Genomic DNA, 22,217 nt, shown 5'->3' with positions numbered 1-22,217 from the left:
GTGTGGTCTCCCTAATTTGTTTCTTCAATTTTAGATGGTAATGCCATTTTTTCTCAACTATGTCATATAGGCTCTTTGCAATAGAGTTGGGAAATTCTACTGGGGTTGTCTTGAATTTTTCCATCATGGCATATATGGCCTCATCCACTTGGGTTTTCTCTACTTTACCCAGTTTATCAAAATCAACATGACTAAATCCTGATAGATCTGCATTATTCTTAACATTTTCACATAAATTTTAAAGATCTAAAAGAGAGTTATGACTCATCACTTTGAATTGCTGATGTAATTTCAATTTTTTTTCTCCTCATTTGATTTTGGTTGTGCAACATACTTCCTTGTTGGTCTCTTCTACTTTTGACATCCTTGCTCTACTTTTTTGGTCTTTTCCTTGGCCTTTTGGGTAGTTTCACGTGTGTTGGCTCTTGTTGTTGGTGTAGTAGGCTTGAGTTAACTTGGTTTGGAAAATTTCTTAGCCTTGGCGATATGTTGGGCCTTGGCCTTCCTCTTCTTTGGCTTAGCAGGACTAGGTGCTTCCTCAACTTCTTCTCCCTTGGTACCTTCAGTCTCCAACTCTTATTGATCTTCTCCCTTTACTTTTTTCAATGCTTGAGGTTTTAGTGTTTGGTTTTATTCTTCCTCTTCATCCACTTTTTCTTCTTCTTCTTCCTCTCTGACACTCTCTCCAAACTTAGCTTTTAGCTTCTTCACTATCTTTACTTTTTTCTTCAAAGTTGAAGTAGTCTTTAAATCCATGGTAATCTTGGATTTTACCATCTCATAATTTCCAAATTTTTTGTAATTTTTTTCTATCTCTTCTTCTAATAAGTCTATTATAGCTGTAGAGGCTTCATCCACATTTATTTCATAGCCTAAGGATTTCAGCCATCTTACCCTTGGTGTGGCAACTTGTACAAATGTATAATCAGCATCCATAAGAAAACATGTACATCATTAAAATGTTTCTCAACTAAAGATACTAGTATTCTTATTATTTCCTTCATTGACTTCTTGAAGTCTTCAAAATAATTTTACATCACGGATTCAAAATTCTCTCCTAGCTACTCAATAAACTCACAAATCTATATAGCTACTAATATATTTGTTTTCCATCCCGTAGTACCAAATGAGGGGAGTTTTTTTTGCACATAAAAGAATATATAAATAAATATAGAGCCAAATTTGCATTGTGCACTCTTAGTTTTCTTGATTTCTCCAAGGTTCTCCATCAATTGTTGCAATTGTAGCACTACTAGATCATATGTATGATCTTTCTTGACAATCTTGTATCTGACATCCATATCTATACAAGGCACACTATTCAATTTACTAGATTGATATAACTTGTGTGATAAAACAATTATAGAAAATTTATTAAAGGATCAATGATTATATCTATTTTCATGCCTCTCTTGTTCTAGACATCTCTAGTGTTCTTTTCAATGATTTCCTTTGAATCACTTCTCAAGACCTTAGGCCGATCTAGGGTTGGGTAACTAGTAACCCTATGGATAATTCTCTTAGTAATCTTGATAGGCGTATTCTCCAGCCATAAGAAACCATAATGGATTCAGCTAAACACAATTCTTATCCATTCTATCTTAAACACATTTAGAAAATCTAGGGCTTGTGTTAATCCCTTTCTCTCAACAATTTTGAATTCTTCTTTCAAAACACCATTGTCACAATTTTTTTTGTATGCTTCTCTTATTTCCATATCCCTATTGCTACTTATCTTATAGTTGTATCATTTTCTCACATCTTGCACCATTATTATATTTGGTGGAATCATCGATATTGCACTGAAAGGGTCTTTCTTGTAAGCAATGTCAGGAATAGATTTGAAAAATGGACTGCTTGACTTCATTACTTACTAACTAAATGTTCAAAACTTTCTTTCCCTCTACATTCTTTGAACTTGATGCCATAATGTGAAACTAGGGTCTACAAAAATTAAAAATATGTAGCTAAGCTCTTGATAAATACCTTGTGAAATCTGACAAATGGATGTGAGACTGCTAATAGAATCTCCTCTAATTACTTGGAATAGATTTCAAAATCACCTTCTAATCTACTTTCTCTTTATTGAATTTGAAATGATGAAGAATGAGCTAAAATTGATCAAATAACCTTTGAAAACCTTGCACTTGGCATTAGCCAATTTTAGGCTCACTCGACATCCATTGACATTTCCATTACTCGGCAACCACTAAGATCTTAGCATCAACTACCTAGTCTAATATCTCAACATATTCTACCATTCCACCTAGCACATATAGGAAACTTTTCATTCTTGGAAACAACATGAAAAACTCAAAAAATTGTTTTGAATTCCTAACAACATCTTACATCTTTATTTATGCTAATATATTCCTTTCAATACTAGAACCTTTCAGAGCTAATGTATGATATAAATTTTAGATATTAGTCCCACATACCTCTTGATTTCCTAGTTTGATGAGGTGTGATCAATTGACCCATTGGGTGAAGTGATCTCTTCTCCATTTGTTGTGTTGCAATAGTCTTTCTTTTTCCATGTTTTATTCGTCTCATTTCTAGTGTGTTCAACTTTTTCCTTGCCTTTTCCTTTATCAAATTCACAACTTGGTGCCTTTGACTTTGTTGGGAAATACCTACTAATATGACCAATTTTCAAATAGCTAAAACATGTGGTTTGACTAAACCACCTTTGGTAGTTACTAATGAAGTGTGTCTTAATGAGATTTTGAGGAACATGTCCATATTCTTGACAATAATGATAGCTATATCTTGTATTATAATCCTAGTTATTAGAGTTGCAATTTTTCCTTACCTTTTCTTGTCTATTTGATGAACTCATGGGTTTGGATCTGCATTCAAAAGCTCTATGTCCATACTTTTGATAGTTATAGAAATAACCATCAAATCTTTGTATATACATGGTCTTAGTTATACATTCATGTGCTTGATGAAATTTCTTGTTGTACTTATGAAAATGAATCATGTTATTGGGCTTAACATTTTGATTTTTAGTCTTGCTCCTGCACACATTAGCAGTATGTCCTTTCTTACCACAATTATGACAAGTTGGTTTGGAGTTCTTACCTTTGTTCATTCTTTCCTCTACACTTTTGGATGATTCTCCCTCTTTAATTCTTGTATATCCCAGTCCAGATGTGTCATTATTGTATCTAGGGGATCTCAATAATTTCTCAAAGCATTTGATGGCATTATTTGGCTTGTTGAAACTTTCAACATATTCCTTTTCTCTCTCTAGATCACTCTGCAATTGTTCATTTTGCAACTTCAATGTATTTATCTCAATGTCCTTGACATTTAACTCATAGTTGGCATTCATCATTCGACATAGAGTATCCAATTGCATATTGGAAATCTTGGTTAGCTCTATTGACTTCTCTTCTAGTTTGTTGGCTAGAATTCTATTCTTTTCTTCAATCATGGCATTTTCTTCCATAGCTTTTTTCTTTTGTTTAGTTATCTCACATAGTAGTATGGCTTGTGATTCTTTCTCTAACTTGATATTTTATATTTCCTCAACTTGGACTCTATTCTTTTTTGTTAGATCTTGAATTGTTGTGTCATATTCATTGGAGTCACCATTGGCAACCAACTTGGTAGTGTCAATCTCTTTGTCTTGTGTGCCATTTTCTACAATAGTGATTTCTTTCCTTCTTTTCAAGGACTTCCTTAGTTATTCTCTTGCTTCATCCAATTGATGTAGAATGAGATGTATCTCAATTCCCTAATTCCAATAATTTTTCCCAATTTGTAGACTTTCATTTCAAGATTTTTCCTCAAATCTAAAAAGCTTCCCTTTTAGAGACCTAGGCTCTCGTACAAATTATTGGAATTACAATAGGAAAGGTAAACTTCTTCGGGGGGGTTGGTGAGTTAGTAAGTTAAACTTGGACCCATGGACCCATAAATTTTTCACCATACATCCATCTTATACAGTCAATGAATAACATATAAGCATGTACATCTAAATCATGTAAGCACAAACAAGTAATCACACACATATGACACTAGATATGATTACCCAGAAATCCTCCAAGTGAGAAGGTAAAAATAGGGTGGGGATGACACCCACAAATCTTTAGTACTACAGCAATAATCTGTATCTAATGAAGGTTACAACATTTTGATCATGAAACATGATCTACCCTATGAAAGGTTTTCCCTTTTAAAGGATAAAAAATATAGTTAGGTCTCACCTTGTTAGATGATTTTAACACCTTGTTAGAAGTGTGCCTAGTTAAGAAATTGAACTTGCATCAAAGTAAGCACCCTATTAAAGGATTTCATATAGCTTGTTAGGAATAATCTATTAAGATATTTGATAGAAATCACTTGTTAGAATGTCTTAGCATAGATCCTATGGTTGGCACTTTCTTGCTTGATAATAGATCACCTCTAAACAAAGTTTTATTGATCCTTCTTGATCAAATGTCTCTTTCCTATATCCTTTTCTCTATCCTCTATTCTACTCTAACTCATTCTGCAATTTAGTTTGACTTCATAACTTCTTAGTCACCATGAATGCTCTATTTTCACATTTAAACTATCCTCTTTTCTCCTTCAACACTCTTAGAAAGTTTAGGGTTTCTTCCTCCTTAAGAAGACTTTGGTGGCTTAGGGTTGGGGTATGAATCTATGTTTGAGATTCATCCATTTTTTTGTTTAATCCTTCCTATTTTCTAATTGGTTGCATGTAATTGCTTATGGAATCTAACCAGAGATTCATTCTTATCTCCAAAATATTGAAATTTAATCTTAATTTGGCTCACAAATGGTCTACATAGTTGTTTGTGCCTTTACAAAAAGATATTTCAAAACTATTTTACTTGGCATCTAAAGTTTTGAAGCTTAGCATACACTGATCTTTCTTTTGTGATTCAACACCTATATTGATTGGCATCCACTGTTTACCCAAATCTTGTGTCATTTGACATATACTATCTACTCAACACTTGAGTGACTCGACACATGGGTGGCTTGACACTCACTATGACTCAACATGCACTACAAGTTTAGCATGAACTAAGTAAATGGCTTAAGTGTGTTGACACTCACTTGTCAAATCCAATTTGAGACCAATGTAACTGTACTCACCAATAGATAAATAACTCTTCTCACAAGAGTTATAGAGCCTTTCCTAGTCCATTCAATCTTCTAGAGGTTTGTATATGCCATGTTCCTTTTTCTTTATCTTACAAGTGTTCACAATACAATCAAAAGTAAATAATTCACGTGTTTTTCTTTTCCTGGGACATACTATTACATCCTTTTTTAATAACTTTTTTCTCATTTTATCTCTTACATCAATTTGTCTTTCATCCTACCATAATTTCATACTTATACTCATGTTCCTTTTCTCCACAATAACACACTCAATATCACCTTGCTTAGGCTTATTCAAGTACCAAATGTCATTCTTCATCTAACAATTTTTTTTCAACTAACCTACTACAATGATTCCCTCTACTTCCAAATAGTTTAGACCTATTTCAACATCTTCCCTCTAAAATAAATCACAATATCATCATCCTAATTTCTACAAGGTAGTGGAATTAGTTCATATATTTATCCATCCTTATTCATTATATAATTATGCATAAGAACATAATGAATAGCCCTAGTTAGATTCTCTCATGGAATTCCTAGTATTATATGTCCTCAAGTCATTAGTATGAAAGATAATAGAACTTGATCTTGATATGGACCAATTGTAAAATCAATAATAGCCCTCTAACTAACATCTACATGTTTCACTTGACTAACCCAACTGGCCTTGGGGATTAGGATGATTCATTATATTGAAACCAAATTTAATCATCATACCCATTGAAATTGAGTTATCATGTCATCATAAATCTATCATGTAGCATTGCATAACTTATTCTGACTCAAAAAATTAGTCTTCAAGATCAATATTTATGTTTTCTGCATTGTTCGACCTTATTTGATGATTTGAATTTCACCCACCAATGCTAGATTCTCTTAATGGATTATTGCTTCTTAATTCTTCTCTTCTTGCGTCAAATATTTTATTTTACCTTTATCTATATTTTCTTCATCCCATTAAGGACACAAAAGAGTGATTCCCTATCTCCTTGTAGATATAACACCTACAAGTAATGACATGTACTTTTCTTCTACAACTTCTTTCACCTTTATAACTATAACCTCCTTCTTTTTCTAGATTGGAATTTTTTTAACTTTTCCTTTTCATTATTTCTATAAAAGCTAGTGTTGGTTCTTCCACCTCTTTCCTCTCATTTCTCTCCCTCCTCTATTGTTTTTATCTTTTTCATCATTCTTCCTTTTAATGTTTTCTTCTTCCCTAATAGAAAGTTGAAAAAACTCATCAACGGTTCTTGGCACATTTAATCCTATCTCATCATTAATATTTAATCATAGTAAATTCAAGTACCTCGTCCCATTTTCATCTACATCATATGCTCCACTTCTTATACGCCACTTATGAAATCATTACTTTTTACTCCTTACATGTATCTCCCTTTATTATAAATTGAGTCACTTATTTTGATTTGAATATAAAAACCATTAGGTAGGAATTTAATCTTCACCATGGTCATCATTATTTCCCAACCGATTATATTACGCAATTCTCTATTGGTTTAATCTATTTAAATTCTTTCTTGCCATGTCAAAATTATACCTCTAAATATTTATTTACAAAATTTTACTATCTTTTCTTCTTCCATATCCTCATGATGAAATAAATTCTCATGGGACTCCAACTATCCTAATCTCTCTTTACTTTCCATCCTTCCATGGTAAAAATTTAGATCAATAGGACCTATTATTGTTAATTTTCTTTCACTTCCATAATCTAATCAATCTTATTCTTCCTTATTCTCTTCATTATTTTCTTCCATATTTCCTTGACTCAATTACCTCAAAGGTTCTTTCATTTCTTTTTGCAAGGATTCTATTGTTGTGAAAAACTACACTCTCTCTCTCCTACTCCATATCCTCTATTTCCCTTCAATCCTCAACTTCTCTATTCACTCTCTTTTCTCTTTCCTATGCTTCCCTTAATTCCAAAAGGTCACTTACCATTTGATTTTGTTAGAAATAGATAATACTTAGTGGGGGGCAGGGGTGAATCAGTATTTTCAATCTCGTTGCCCACAACTAGATATTATTAATTACTTTACCATGTACATAAGAAATTAAACCAATAATGCTAAATAGTATAAAAAACCACACACAAAGAGAGATCATAACACCATATTTTGTTAACTAGGAAAATGCTAGCCAAGGGAAAACCCTAGTGGGGATGAATCCCACAAGATGATTCACTATATAAAGGATCTGATTAAGGATATTGACCCTCTTAGGAGTCTATGAAGCATGTGTAGTGTCTTGAGTCCCTGATAGGAGACTAGGCCTTGTTAGAAGCCTTAACCAAGTTAAGAGTTGCTTCAACCCTACTAGGAGTTGGCAAATCATATACAAATATGTGCAAGAAGAGCCCACTTCCCTAACATGCAACTATACAATAAGTTCTTCGAGAAATAAGTGTACATACAATACTAGGATACTTGTTGTACTTCAGAAATCTTCTTATTGACAATTCTTCATAGAAGAGAAACTATGCACATATCAATTTGTGCCATATTTCACATAACAATGCTTGACGTCATATATCAAAGTATCACATTCACTTGTTACTCACATTTCATAAGATTATATTAACTTTGCAATCACTAATCACACATCATCATCATCATCATGTACTTCCACTCTAAATTTTCAAATGAATTTCTTTACTTATACCAAAAATATTGGTAAATTCTTCCTTAGTTGGCTCACATAACATCATTAGAGTTGAATTATGAAGAAATTGTAACTTAAAACAATAAATCAAGTCGTTTAACACATTTTTTTGATATGCTCTATTCTCCATTGTATCATCATTGCATTACTAATTCCTTCATAACTTGGGCTTAGTTGATTATACAAACATGCGCACTAGTATATGTCATCAGTATGATGTCATACAGTGCTAGTTTACTACACAAGAGAATATTCTAAGGGAATATTCTACTATCATCAAATATGTCATGTTGATGTGATGTTGTCTAATACTTAGACAATTTTCCTTCACAAATGAACATGACTAATCTATAAAAGAAATATGATTCGATTGTTGATCTTAGATTGGTTTAGAAAATTGAGTGTCAACACACTTAAGATATTTACTAAGTTCATGCCAATCTAGTGATACATGCTGAGTATAATATGTATAGATGTCAAGTTGCAATGAGTTCCATGTCACTCATGTGCTAAGTCACCCAAGTGATGAGCATATAGACCATGCTGAGTGGTTCAAGTGCCAAATATATAGTTGATGCCAAGCATGTTCAGCTATCGAGCTACACATAATTACAGTAAGTGTTGAGCATCAATATTATCAAATGTTGAGTAACATAGATTGGACCTAGTTGTTTGTGATGGCACAAAAAACTATGTAAACCATTTTTATGTTGACTTATGGATAGACTTTGAAGCTTTTAAACATAAGATTGAATCTATTTTAATTCCCTATTCAATCAAAATGTAACCAATCAAAAAATTTGAAGGTGTTAGGTGGTAAAATGATGAATCTTAGTCGTAGATTCATACCTAACCCTATGCTACCAAAGTCTTTATAAGGAATATGGAGCCCCATAATTCAAAAGATAATGTAATTGGTGTGAGTGAAGTGAAAGGGCTGAATTGATCAAGAAGCATTTAAGGTGACTTAGCAGAGTGAAATAATTGTAGAATCAATTAGCAAAATAGAGGATCAAAGGTACACAATTTACATATCATATTAGAAAGGATCAAGAAGGACAAAAATGAGATCTACAATCATCAAGAAAAAGTTGTAAGTTATCAAATCAAACATTCTACTATTACTTTCTAACAACTATATCAGTAGAGCGAAATCCTTTGGACTAAGATTGACTTAATAGTCATTGCGATATCCTTTAATAGGGTGAAATTCCAAGTGAATGTTCTAAAAATCCTTTAACTATGCACACTTCTAATAGGGTATTAAAATCCTTTAATAGGATGGGACTTAATAGTCTCTTGTAAGCCTTTAACAGGGAAAGCATTTCATAGGGAGTATCATGTTTCATGGTCAACGCTTTGTAACCTTAACAGTTGACACTTTATTGCTACAATAGTCAAGAATTGTGGGTGTCATCCCTAGCCAAGTTTTACCTTCTCTTTGGACGGTTTCTAGGTAATCATATTAGGTGTCAAAATGTGTGTATGCTTATATATTTGATATATTTTCTTTAGATTTCATTTTAATTTATTACATGCATCTAATGAATGGTGAAAAGGTTTTAAGTGCTTAAGTTTGAACTTATGATTACCCCCCTCTTAGAAGTATATATATTTCCCATTTGCAATTCAAATAATTTGTATTTGAGATGAGTTCTCATCAGGAGAAGCCTTATATCTTAGAGAAAATATCTTGAGATAGATGTCCAAAAACTACAAAAGATTATAGAGAACCAATGAATTAAGATCCAATTCATTTCTACATTCACTAGATGAAACTAGAGAGGAATTAAGGAAATCCCTAAAAGGAAGGAAAGAGATTGCCATTGCATATAAAATGCCACACAATACAAAGAGATTGACACCACCAAGTTCTTTGCTAATGGAGACACAAATGATTTTGATGCAGCAATTACAGATCTGATGGAAAATAATAGAGCACAAGCAGAAGAAGTCAAAAATCTCAAGATTGAGTAAGAATCACAAGCCATGATGTTGTATGAAGTTACTACACAAAAGACAAGAGCTATAGAAGATAAGGTCATGATTGAAGAAGACAAGAGAAACATAGCAAACATACAAGAAGAGAAGTCAATAGAACTTGCTAGAATATCTACCATGTAACTAGACACCTAAGCTAGATGATGAATGGTCATCATGAGTTGAATGTCAAAGACATTAAGATAATTGCATTAGAGTTGTAGAATTAAGAACTACAAAATGATCTAAGAAGAGAAAGAGAGATTTTTAAAAGCTTTAACAAGCCAAATGAAGCTATCAAGTACTTTGAGCAACTACTAAAATCTCATAGATCCAACAATGATATAGGAAGACTAGGCCATACAAGAACTGAAGAAGGAGAATCATCCAAGACTACTAAAGAAAGGAATGACAAAGGTAAGAACTCCAAACCCACTTGTCATTATTGTGGTAAGATGGGACATACTGCTAATGTGTGTAGGAGAAAGAATGCAAATTAGTGTGTCAAACTTAAAAAATGGGTCACTATCATAAGTGCAAAAAGCAAGTTCATCAGGCACATGAATGCAAGACCAAAACCATGCATGCACCAAGATTTGATGGATATTGCTACAACTATCAGAAATATGGACATAGAGCCCTTGAATGTAGATCCAAATACATGTGGTCACCAAAAAAGTCAACAAAAGAAAGAAGGCATGGACACTTCTATAATTTGGATTACAATACTAGGAAAATTTTTCATTACTATCGAGAGTATGGACACATTCCTGAGAATTGCATTAGAACACACTTCAGTTGTAACTACAACAAATGGTTGAGCCAAACTACATGCTTTAGCTATTTGAAGACTGGTCATATCAGCAAGCATTTTCCAACAAGGTCAAAGGAACCTATTTCTGAGTTCAACAAAGGAAAAGGAAAGGTATATGTTGAAAACATCAAAGGAGAGTTGAAAAAAATATGGAAGAAAAGATATGGATGTAGCACACCAAATGGAGGGATCACTTCACCTAATAGGTCAAGTGGTCACACCTCATCAAACTAAGTAAAGAGAGGTATGTGGGATTGATACTTAAAGTGATTTATCATACATCAATTCCAAGAGAAGTTAGTATTGAAAAGGATAGATTACCCTAAATAAAGATGCAAAATAATGAGGCAATCCCAAGGTAGAATCTTCATATTTTCACATTACTGCCAAGTGTGAAAAGACCTCTTCAGATGTCGATTAAAATACTAGTAAGTGCTGAGTTGTTAGCCAAAGTTATTTGGAGCCAAGTTAGTAGTAGCTATTGAGTAAAAGTAATATCAATGACTATAGAGTGATAGTAAAATCAATGGATTCCAAGTGAAACAAAAAAAGTGTTCGTGCCAAGTTTATAGTTGTACAAGCACCATATCATAAATGTGATGTTTTGAAGTGTATAAGATTGGTTTTCACCTATTTTTCATCATTATGAATTCATAGTAGGAGCAAGAAGAGAAAATAAGAGATTCACAAGCTAGTTCAAAGTGTTTGGACAGATCATAGCAAAGATCAAGCACCAATTCATCAATTTTTAAAGGTATCCTTCATCTACTGAGCTACATAATTTTATATTTGTTAAAACCTATCTTACATAATGGCATATAGTTCAAAGAGAGCAAGGGAAAAAGAGAATTTTGAAGTTCAATTAGTCAGCAATGAGGTTAAACAACCCAATTTAAAGGCTATACTAAATATTGCCTACAAGCAAGACCAGTTAGGCGTGTTATCTATGATTTTGCCTAAGGTTATAATGGTGCAAAATGTAAGAAAGTGTTATAATTGCAAAGTAGGAGTCTTTTGGGACATGTAAATAATATAGGAATATGAAAAATTATGTAATAATGGTGTATTGAAGGAGGAATTCAATATTGTAGAAAGGAGGGGCTTAACCTGTGCCCTATAATTCCCAACAGTTTTGAAAATTGAGTGGATCAAAATAGTTATGAGCATAATTCATGATGAATGTACATGGTTAGAGGGAGGACATATCAATATTTTGAAGAGAATTATTCATAGGGTTACTATTTATCCAACCCTAGATCAGCCCAAGACACTAAGAAGTGACTCCAAAGAAGTAATTAAGAAAAATATAGGTGCAAAGTGGAAGAAGCATGGAATGACCATTGACACTATTACAGATCCACTTTTTGATTGTGCAAAAACGGTCATATCACATAAATTCTATTAATCAAGTAGGATAAATAGTGTTCCCTACATAGCTATTGATGTAGATTATAAAGTTGTTAAGAAATATCATACTTATGATCTTGCAAAACTCCAAATGCAATAGATAATGGAGAATCTTGGAGAAATTAGAAAGTCAAAGAGTGCTCAGTGCAAGTTTGGATCAATACTTGTATGTATGTTTTTCTATGTACAAAATGAATTCCCATCTTTTTCCAAAGTACGATGGAAGAAAAATAGGTCAGTTTCTATTCAAATTAATGAGTATATTGAGCAAATGGGAGAGAATTTTGAATTAGTAACGACAAGCTATTTTGAAGACTTTAAGAAGTATATGAAATAGAGGTTAAGGATTCCCATTTTCCTAATTGAGCAATACTAAAATGACATTTGTTTCCTTACAGAAATTTATTACACTTACATCTAGGTTGTTGTACCTAGGGTTAGATGGATAAGGCCCCTAGGATATGAAATTAATGTCGATGAAGCCTTAGCTACAATCACTACACTCCTTGCTGAAGAAATTGACAAAAAAGCCAAGATATTTGGTAATTATGATGTTGTGAAGTCAAAGATTGAGATGGAATTGAAGACAACCTCTACATTGAAAATGAAGGACAAATTAGTGAGGAAACTAAAAACCAAGTCTGGAGAAGTTATAGGTGATGATGATGAAGAAGAAGAGGTGCAAGGTTAAGAATATTTAGCTTTCACCCAAGGCATGGGTGAAGACTAGGAGGAAGAAGGTGCCAAGGGGGAAGAAGCTGAGGAAGCACTAGTAAATCCAAAACTCAAGAAGAGGAAGGCCAAGGCATAGCTTGCAGCCAAACCAAAAGCAAAAAGGGCTACCAAGCCAAGAACATCAAAGCCAACTACTCCAACAACAAGGGCTAGTACAAGAGCCACTACACAAAAGGCTAAAGAGAAGGCAAAGGAGAGAAAAAAAGCAACTGAATAGAACGGCCTAGTATAGAAGAAACAAAGGAGGAAATATATTCCACAACCTAAAATGGATGATGAAAAGACAAAATCTAAAGACACAATTCAGTTTAGAGTGGTAAGTCATGCATCTAAATCTAATCTCGAAAACATTTATGATAATGTTAAAGATAATGCAAATATGACAGGTTTAAAGAACAATGATTTTAGAAAGCTTGCTAGAGAAGAGAAAAACTAGGTAGAATAGTTAATGTATTCTATGATGTCTAAGTTCAAGAGTATTCCACTTGAGTTAGACAATACAATGCCAAAGGAGCTATATACCATTGTAAAATAAGTGGCATTATTGCTTAAATCTAGAAAAAAAATAAGGGGATCAGATCTATCCCAAGTGATGACTAAATTGACAAAAGGGAAAATTTTCAAGGAAAATAAGAAATGTGGTAGAAGATTTTCACCAAAATATAGGGAATTTAGCATAATTCAAAACAATATTGAAGATGTTGTGAAGAAATCCACTCAAATGTGGAAATTGATATATGGATTGACAATTGCTATAGCAAGAGAAGAGGATCCCTTTGAGGGAAGAAATGATAGAGAAAAAGAGGAAGAAAAGGAAGAGGAGACAAAAAAGAAGACATCACTGTGGAGGAGTCAAAAAAGAAGATAGATGAAATGGCCGAAGTTGAAGAGCAATAAACAAAACAAAGTGTGCAAGACACACAAATGTAGACCATGAGCCCTCCACATGACACAAGCACACCTATAGAAACCATAACAATAAAGGATGTTCCTAATAGATCACCTCAAAATATCAACCCATTAACTATAGAGGACCTAAAGAAGATCCTTGACCAATCCTCACTACAAGCTAGACTGTATGAGAATCTTGTATTGGTTAGTGTTGAAGAGCTTTAGAAGGTAGTAGCTAATATAACAAGGGATAAGGTGCACACAAAAGAACTACCTTTTACCATCCCTCTAGCTACTAATGCTCAACCTCTAGTGAAAACATTAGATGATACATCTACAAAGGTTGACACTAGTATCAAAATTGTCATGGTTGCACAATAAACTCAAACTACTCAAGAGAAAAAGACTATACCGGCATAAATATGATATATAGAGGTATATGTAGGTGATACATAGACACAAAAAGTAGGTTAGATAATAGTAATTAACCAAGATAGAACAAAATAAAAGCACATACCAAAGGAAAATGAGGAAGAAGCCATACAAATAGTGGTAAAATTTACCAACATCTGGCTCTCCTAAAAAACTCCCTCAGAGACTAAGCACTAATGCAATACCACTATAGATTTCAGAACTAGCTCCAACTCATCCAAGGTTACCAAGATATTTCACTATGGAGATGCAATTCTAGATGAAGAAATAGTGATACCTAAATATGATTATGCAACCATGACACTAGAATGGATAGGTATAATGCAAAAATTCTTGGAGAGAAAGAAAAATCAAGAAATACTCAAAAAGGAGTATAAACAAAGGTAAGCATTACAAGATATTAAAGACATATTTTTAGATGCTTTTATCTTGCAAACACTTGATGAATCAAAACCAATATTAGAGAAGTTATATGAAATTGTGGAATATATGAATAATGAAGACTAGGAAACCAACATAAAACTTATGGAATGGTTAGAAGCAAAATTTCAAGGAAAATTCAATGAGAAAATATCTGGGGATATAGCACTATCACAAGTTGAATCGGCTACAGGAATTGAGAAAGTGAAGAAGAGACTTGAGAACATATTCTCATTGTATACTAAATTGTGTGATCCAACACTCTTCACACAAGAAACTAGCCATAAAATTCTAAGTCTAGAGAACAATTTGAAACTCTTAGGTATGCAATTACCTAAGAACCCAGCTCAAAGTGAGAAGCATTTCAATTCATTTCTTCAAACATAAAGTCAACTAGATGTGTTAACAAAATAAGAGGCTCATGTAAGAGACAAGTTTATTAACATTCAAGCCTCCCTAACCCCTCACATGGAGATACCCCAAAAGGAACTAGGATATGTAGAAATAGTGTTAAAGAAAGATCCTAATCTTTCAACATTAAATGGACTAGTTCACCTTGTAGCAAAGATAGCCATCCAAATTAAGTCATTAGACATTGCATTGGACAACTAGGATGTTGTTTTGAAGATCATCATGAAAGTCCACAAGAACTTTTTGGACAAATACACAATTAGTGTATAGAGCCTTTGACATATGTGTCAAAAAGAGGGAGATAAAGAGTAAGGGTGAGACAAATATTCAAGGGGGAGCTAAATAAAACAAGGGGAGATAACCCAAAGGGGAGGAAAGCACACAAAAGTTGAAGCATACAAAAAAAATAGAAAAAGAGTAGAAATTGAGTATATATCAGATAAAGAGTATTAGCAAGAGATAAATCTATGAAGAACAAATTTTGAATAGAATAGGAACATTAACTCAAGGGGAGTTACACAATTTTGAGGTATATAGTCTATTACAGAATTTTGGAATTTTTTGAAGCTTTATATATATGTGGAGCTTTGAATGTATTATAGTTAAAAGAGATTAGATTTTTTATGTACAATTAAGTGTTTTTGACACTAATGTCAAAAGGGAAGATTGTTGATTTTAGATTTTTTTTGACAATTGAGTGTCAACACACTTAAGATATTTACTAAGTTCATATTGAGCTAGTGATACATGCCAAGTATAATATGTATAGATATTGAGCTGCAATGAGGGTCGAGTCACTCATGTGCTGAGTCACTCAAGTGTCAAGCAGATAGACCATGCTAATTGATTCAAATGCTGAGCCAGATAGAATTACAATAAGTTTCAAGCATCAATATTATCAAGTGTCGAGTAACACAGATTGGACCTAGTTGTTGGTGATGGCACAAATAACTATGTAAACCATTTTTTATGCCAACTAATGGGTAGATCTCAAAGCTTTAAATATAAGGTGAAATATATTTGGATTCCCTATGCAATCAACATGCAACCAATCAAAAAATTGGAAGGAGTTAAGAGGAAAAATGGATGAATGTCAATCGTAGATTAATACCTAACCCTAAGCTACCAAACTCTTTATAAGGAAGATGAAGCCCCATAATTGAAAAGGTAATGTAACATGTACAAGTGAAGTAAAAGGGGTGAATTGATCAAAAAGCATTCAAGGTGACTTAGTAGAGTGAATGAATTGTAGATTTAGTTAGCAAAATTGAGGATCAAAGGTACAATATTTACCTATCAGATCAGAAAGGATCAAGTAGGACATAAATGATATCTAGAATCAGCAAGACAAAGTTGTAAGTTATCAGATCAAACATTCTACTCTTACTTTCTAACAACTGTATCAGTAGAGTGAAATCCTTTGGACCAAGGTTGACTTAATAGTTATTGCAAAATCCTTTAACAGGGTGTTAAATATTGGAAATATTCAAGAGTATGCTAAGTTACTGAGAGGGAAGGGGTGAATCAGTAACTTCTAAAACTTTAACAATTTCAAATATTAATACAATAATCCAATTAGCGTGTAGTTCATTACATCTAATCTAATTGCATGTAAAACATGAAAACATCCATAGCACTTTGACACAAAGACTTGGTGACCCAAAGACATTGCAAATAGAAAGTAAAACTTGGGTGGCGATGATACCCAAAAAATTCAATACTTTAGCATAAATTTGGCCATTATACAAGTTAACACACATATTAAAAAGTCAGTCCACATGAAGACACTTAGGTTCTGAAGACTGACTTAGTGAAGTTCTGATACACAACATCCACTGTCATTGCTCGGCATCATCATGCACTCGTTAGATGTAGAGGCTCAGTCCATATTGATCACTTCAAAGTAGTCTTGAACTCGGTCTACACTGGTGAATTGGTAAATACTATGTAACTCAGTATAAGTTGAATGACTTGTTTACCATGATTGAAATCAATAAACACTATCACCATAAGCTCAGTTAACACTAGCTTTGCATTACCTAAATTGTGAACTTAGTAGACATTGTAATGCTTGGTAACCACTAATAAACTTGGTGTATACTAAAATGATTAATTTGAACTAGTGGACTTTTCCTTGACTATATCTACTCAGTAACCATTGGGATTTGTCCAAAGGACTCAGTAGCAACTCTAATACTTGGCAAACACTATAAAATATACAATGAGCTTAGTAGCCATAAAAAATTTGAATAAGTGTGCGTTAGTAATAACAAACTTCACTAATATGTCAACAATCTCCCCCTTTGACATTAGTGACAGAAACACTTATCAGCCAAATTTGAATATCTTATATTCATCACCACATGATACTAACTCGGTAGAGTATACTATATTTGAGATTTTTCAAAACTAATTTTTTAAGGTATACTATACAACTTTCTCATTGTAAGTTTTCCTCTGCTATAAAAGTTCTCTCCCATAACATGTTTCTCCCCCATACTATGTGTCTCTCTCAAAACAATATATATACAATATATAGTATACTATGTGTCTCTCCCCCTTTTTCACAATAATGAAAAAGATTTATTCTTACTTATGTTGGCATTAAGTTATGTTTATCATTAGTGAAAACACGTATTCATAATTTTTTATGGTTACTGAGTTCATCATTCAGTATCTAGTGTTTATCAAGCATTCAATGGTTTCAAAGTGAGTTCAGTAGTTCAAAAGTTCACACCGATCATTCCATAGGTTACCAAGTGAAAATGAATAGTGTGAAGTCTAGCAATTATCACCATGTAGTTAGTTTTTATTGAGCTTCACAGTGTCTACTGAGTCATGATTTCTTGTGATGTGAAGCTAGTGTTGACCGAGTGATGGGATGAGTAGTGTTTATCGAGTGCAAGCAAGGTAAACATGGTATTCAATTCTTACTAAGTGAAACTATATCTACCAAGTCTTTAGAGTTCACCTTGTTCAAAGCTACATTGAGTGATTAGTATGGATTAAGCCTCTACTTCTATTGAATGCATGATGCTTTCGAGTAATTTAGTGGATGTCAAGTATCAGAAGCTCACCAAGTCAACTTACAAAACCCAAGTTTCTACATTTGGGCCGACTTAGTAATATTTGTGTTAATTTGTGATTTAGTTGACCTTATAATTATGAGAATTGGGATGGTATATATGTAATATATTGTGTCATACCCAAGAATGGAATAAGGAAGAAGATGAAGTAATGTTTTGAGAAGAGTGAATGTGAATGTGAATCAACAATAGAGAAAGGTATTCAATAAGGTCAAATTAGGAGCAATATCATTTTATCTATCACAAGAGGTGATCAAAATTTCAAGGATTTAATTAGAAATTTAGTTGTAAGTCAGATCTACTATTTCATCCTAACAAGTGAAGTAGATTCAAATCCTTTAACAAGGTAGACTTAATAGTCTTTTCTTTAAATTTCTTAACTGAGTGCATACTTCATTGTATGTTTGTAAAATCTCTAAAAAGGTGGACCTAGTAGTCCTTGTTGCTCCGAATAGGGTAGATCATTAAAAGTGATCATTATAAGCCTTATAAATCCAACTTTATACTATAGTATTGAAGTTTAGTGGGTATCTTCCCCACCCTAGTTTTACTTTCTTATTGTAAGGTTTCTGGGTCATCAAATATTGTGTTCATGTGCCATGAATGTTTATCTTTCAGTTTCTCATGCATGCAATAGATTAGATCAATTATTGTTGAAAGGATATGTTATTTAGTGTTGAATTTGTTAAAATTTTTAAGGTTTCTGACTCACCCCTCCCCTCTCAGTAACCTAGCTAGTCTTGATTATTTTCAACAATTGGTATTAGAGATTTGTGGTTCTCAGGATAAAGTTTGATAACTTGAGAAAAGATCAAGGACAATGGAGATTTTTAGACTTGACAAAGCTATTGACAATGAGAAGATAGATCTAGAGATGGGCATAGCTCAACTCAAGGAAGTGAAAGAGAATATTTCCCAATCCCTAAAAAGAAGAAAGAAACTTGCAAAAAAAAAAAATGACAACTAGTAAATTGAAGAAAATATTGAAGACTTTTTCCCTTCAAGCAGTTCAGACAAAGCAAATGATGCAATCAAGGAACTCCTAGAAAAGAATAGATCCCTTCAAGTAGAGGTAAGAAAATTGAAAAGAGAATAGGAAATTCAATCAATAAAATCATGGAACAAAGAAATAATGCAAATGAAGACATGGAGACGAGGAACAATGAAACTCAAAACCAATCCCTTTAGCAAGAAAGTCTCATCAATCAACTCTCCAATGCAAATGAAGAAATCATGAATCTAAAATTTGAAAATGAAAGTTTAAGGAATGATTTAAGCACTAAAAGGAAAATTAATGAAAGATTGAAGGTTGATCTATATTCTAAGAAGTAATTCAATGAAAGAATAATGAAATCCCAAGCAAACATGGACAAAATAAATTTGCAAAATGAGTAAAATCTTTATAGGCAAAAGGGTAAGGTAGGACTTGGATACAAAGAAGAAGGTGAATCCTCCAAACAAGGTGCTCAAAGGAATCAAAGACCTACTTGTAATCATTTTGGTAAGATAAGTCATACATCAAACAAATGTTGGAGCAATGGAAAGGAAAAATTCAATGGAAAATGCAACACTTGCAGTCAAGATGGCCATAAAGCTAATGAATGCAAGGAGAAACAAAAGTTTGAAGGCAAATGCCACAAATGTAAGAAACAAGTTCATTGGGCATTTGAGTGTAGATCTAAATCATTCAATCTAGCTAAACAATTTGTAAAGGAAATATTTGGTTGGGACTATAATACTTGGTGTAGATGTCATTACTATGGAGAATATAGACATATTGGCATAAACTATGCAGGGTATCACTTGAGAAGAAAGGATACTACATTAAGATGTTACAAATGCACTAAACTTGGTCATATAGATAAGAATTGCATGAATATAGGTAGAGTTGAAGATTAAAAGAGAGAAAGATCTGATAACATTAGGAAGAAAATGAGATAGTAGTGGATTCCCAAATCTACCAAGAAGGCCAGTTCAAGTGATGATGGTCATGTCACTCAAGAAGTGGGTGACTCCACCATTTCCAATTAAGTTCTTAAGGAAGAACTAGAACTATATTTCCAAGTCACATCTTAAATAGTTCCAATGGAAGAAAGAAAAAGATCCAAATTAGTATTTGAGGTAGAGATGGATCACATAAGTTTAGCATCAGTATTCACCGAGCAAGGCTATATCATACTGAGTGAGGTCAGGAGTAACAAAGTTTGGTTTGGTCATTGAGTTACAAGGTTCTACCAAGAAATTTGCACATATAGTGGATGACAACCTGTCAAGTACTATGTCATTATGGCTCTCATCATACCGACCATTAATGGAAAATTTTCATCAAAAAGGTAGAATTTTGACTTCATTTTCACCACGAATTTAGTATATCTAGAGTAGAGCTATTTGCAGAGCATTCAAGTGATGGGTAAAAGCACAAACCTATGTCACCTTTTATAAAGAAAAGTGATATTAGAATGTGACAGTTCAACATTAATGACAAAAAAAATGGTATTTGCATTTAAAATATGAAGATGATGTAAACTAATGAAATGTGTAGAATTGTATGAATTTTATGCATATAATTTTTATTATTTTTTTGACTAAGAATTTATTCATTTTATTTTATTTTGAAGTCCCTTTTTTAACTGTAAAAAATATAGGATGTAGTTCCCATCAAAAAAGTATGTGCAAATCATCTTTTCTTGTTATGATTTGAAAATATTTTATAGATGACATGTATAGCTAGTGCACAAAAAAAGAAATAATTATTTTTGATGTATATTTTCTTTGTTATAAGTACTCAAGTTCGACCTTGTCAGAATCCAACAAATTTTCCCTCCCATCAAAACTTCCCTATCAAATCTATACCTTCTTGAAAAAAAATTACATATTCATGAAGAGGATTCTCTCCTCTAGTGATAAATATATATATAATTTTTTTTTTTTTTTTGATATGATTTACTATTTTTTTTTCATTTTTTGAGAGAGCATCTTCTGAAATGTTGAAATATCAACTTATAATATTTTTAGATTATAGCATATTATAACTAATCAAAACACTCAAAAATTTATATAATAATGATATTGAATTTGAAATCTATAAAAGGGTATTTTTAGTTTTTTTTTTAAATTGAGTTTTGATAGAGAAATGAGATTTGACCAAAAAAAAATTCTCATCTTACCATGCAATCATGGCATCCACTAACAATAACAGCAAGGCAAAGAAAGGATTGGACATGTTGGTGTGAGGTGTCAAATGAAAGGCTCCAAATTTCAAATTGGTTCAAACAATTACAAAATCACTCGACCCTAATGGAGCTCAGTCACAAATTTTGCAAAAGGTACTCCTTATAAATGATATTTGTACTCATTTCAAATGTGTTGTGCAAGAAATTGGAACCCTAGAAATGGATAGTGCCCTAGGTGAACTTTGTGTGGATGGAACCCTTAAGCCAGAGCATAAACATCTAGAGGAGAAAGGCTTGACCCACATTCTATACCTACCAAGAAACTTCTAGATAAAATGGATTAGATATATTTTGAACCATGTGCATAATGGTTAGTTGTGGTTAGAACAACCAGTCTTGATAATGAAGAGAATGATTCACAGAATCATAGGTCTTCCTATGCCTAACAAGGTCAAAGTTAAAAAAAACCTAGGTTGGGATGAGCTTCAAAGGAAAACCCTAGCCGAGTGGGATGATAGAGGATTAAAGATTAGTAATGTATCTGATGTGGAGCTTAAGTTTGGTATTCATATTATTATGCATAAGATATACAATTGTAGTTGACTAAATAATGTGTCGTGTGATGCTGTGGACCTAGCATACAAGGTTCTAAACAAGAATTTAGAATTTGATTTGGTAGATTTAATGTTGAAACAGCTGAATAAGAACATGGAAACAATCATAACCTCCAAGAATAACCCATGTAAATTTGGTTCTTTTTTAATTTCTCTATTCTTTTATGTTCAAAAATTTTTCCCCTCAAAAGGATTAGTGGCATGGAGAAAAGACAATCCAATTTTTTACAAGATTAATGAATTTATTGTAGAGATGGGTGAGAATTTTTAGAATATAATGGACAACTATTTTGAAGTCTTTAAGGAGAAAATGAATAATAGATTTTGGATTCCACCAAAATTACTTGAAGACTACTAGGATGATGTTTGTTTCATGATTGACTGTGACAAAGTGTACATTCAGGTAGTAAGGCCTAGAATAGTATGGGTGAAACCTCTTCCTTATGAG

The sequence above is a fragment of the Cupressus sempervirens genome, chromosome 5 (assembly GCF_028749045.1).
Source record: "Cupressus sempervirens isolate cs-2001-9-10 chromosome 5, ASM2874904v1, whole genome shotgun sequence".
In the NCBI taxonomy this organism is placed as follows: Eukaryota; Viridiplantae; Streptophyta; class Pinopsida; order Cupressales; family Cupressaceae; genus Cupressus; species Cupressus sempervirens.
Note: the sequence above shows the minus strand (reverse complement) of the source record.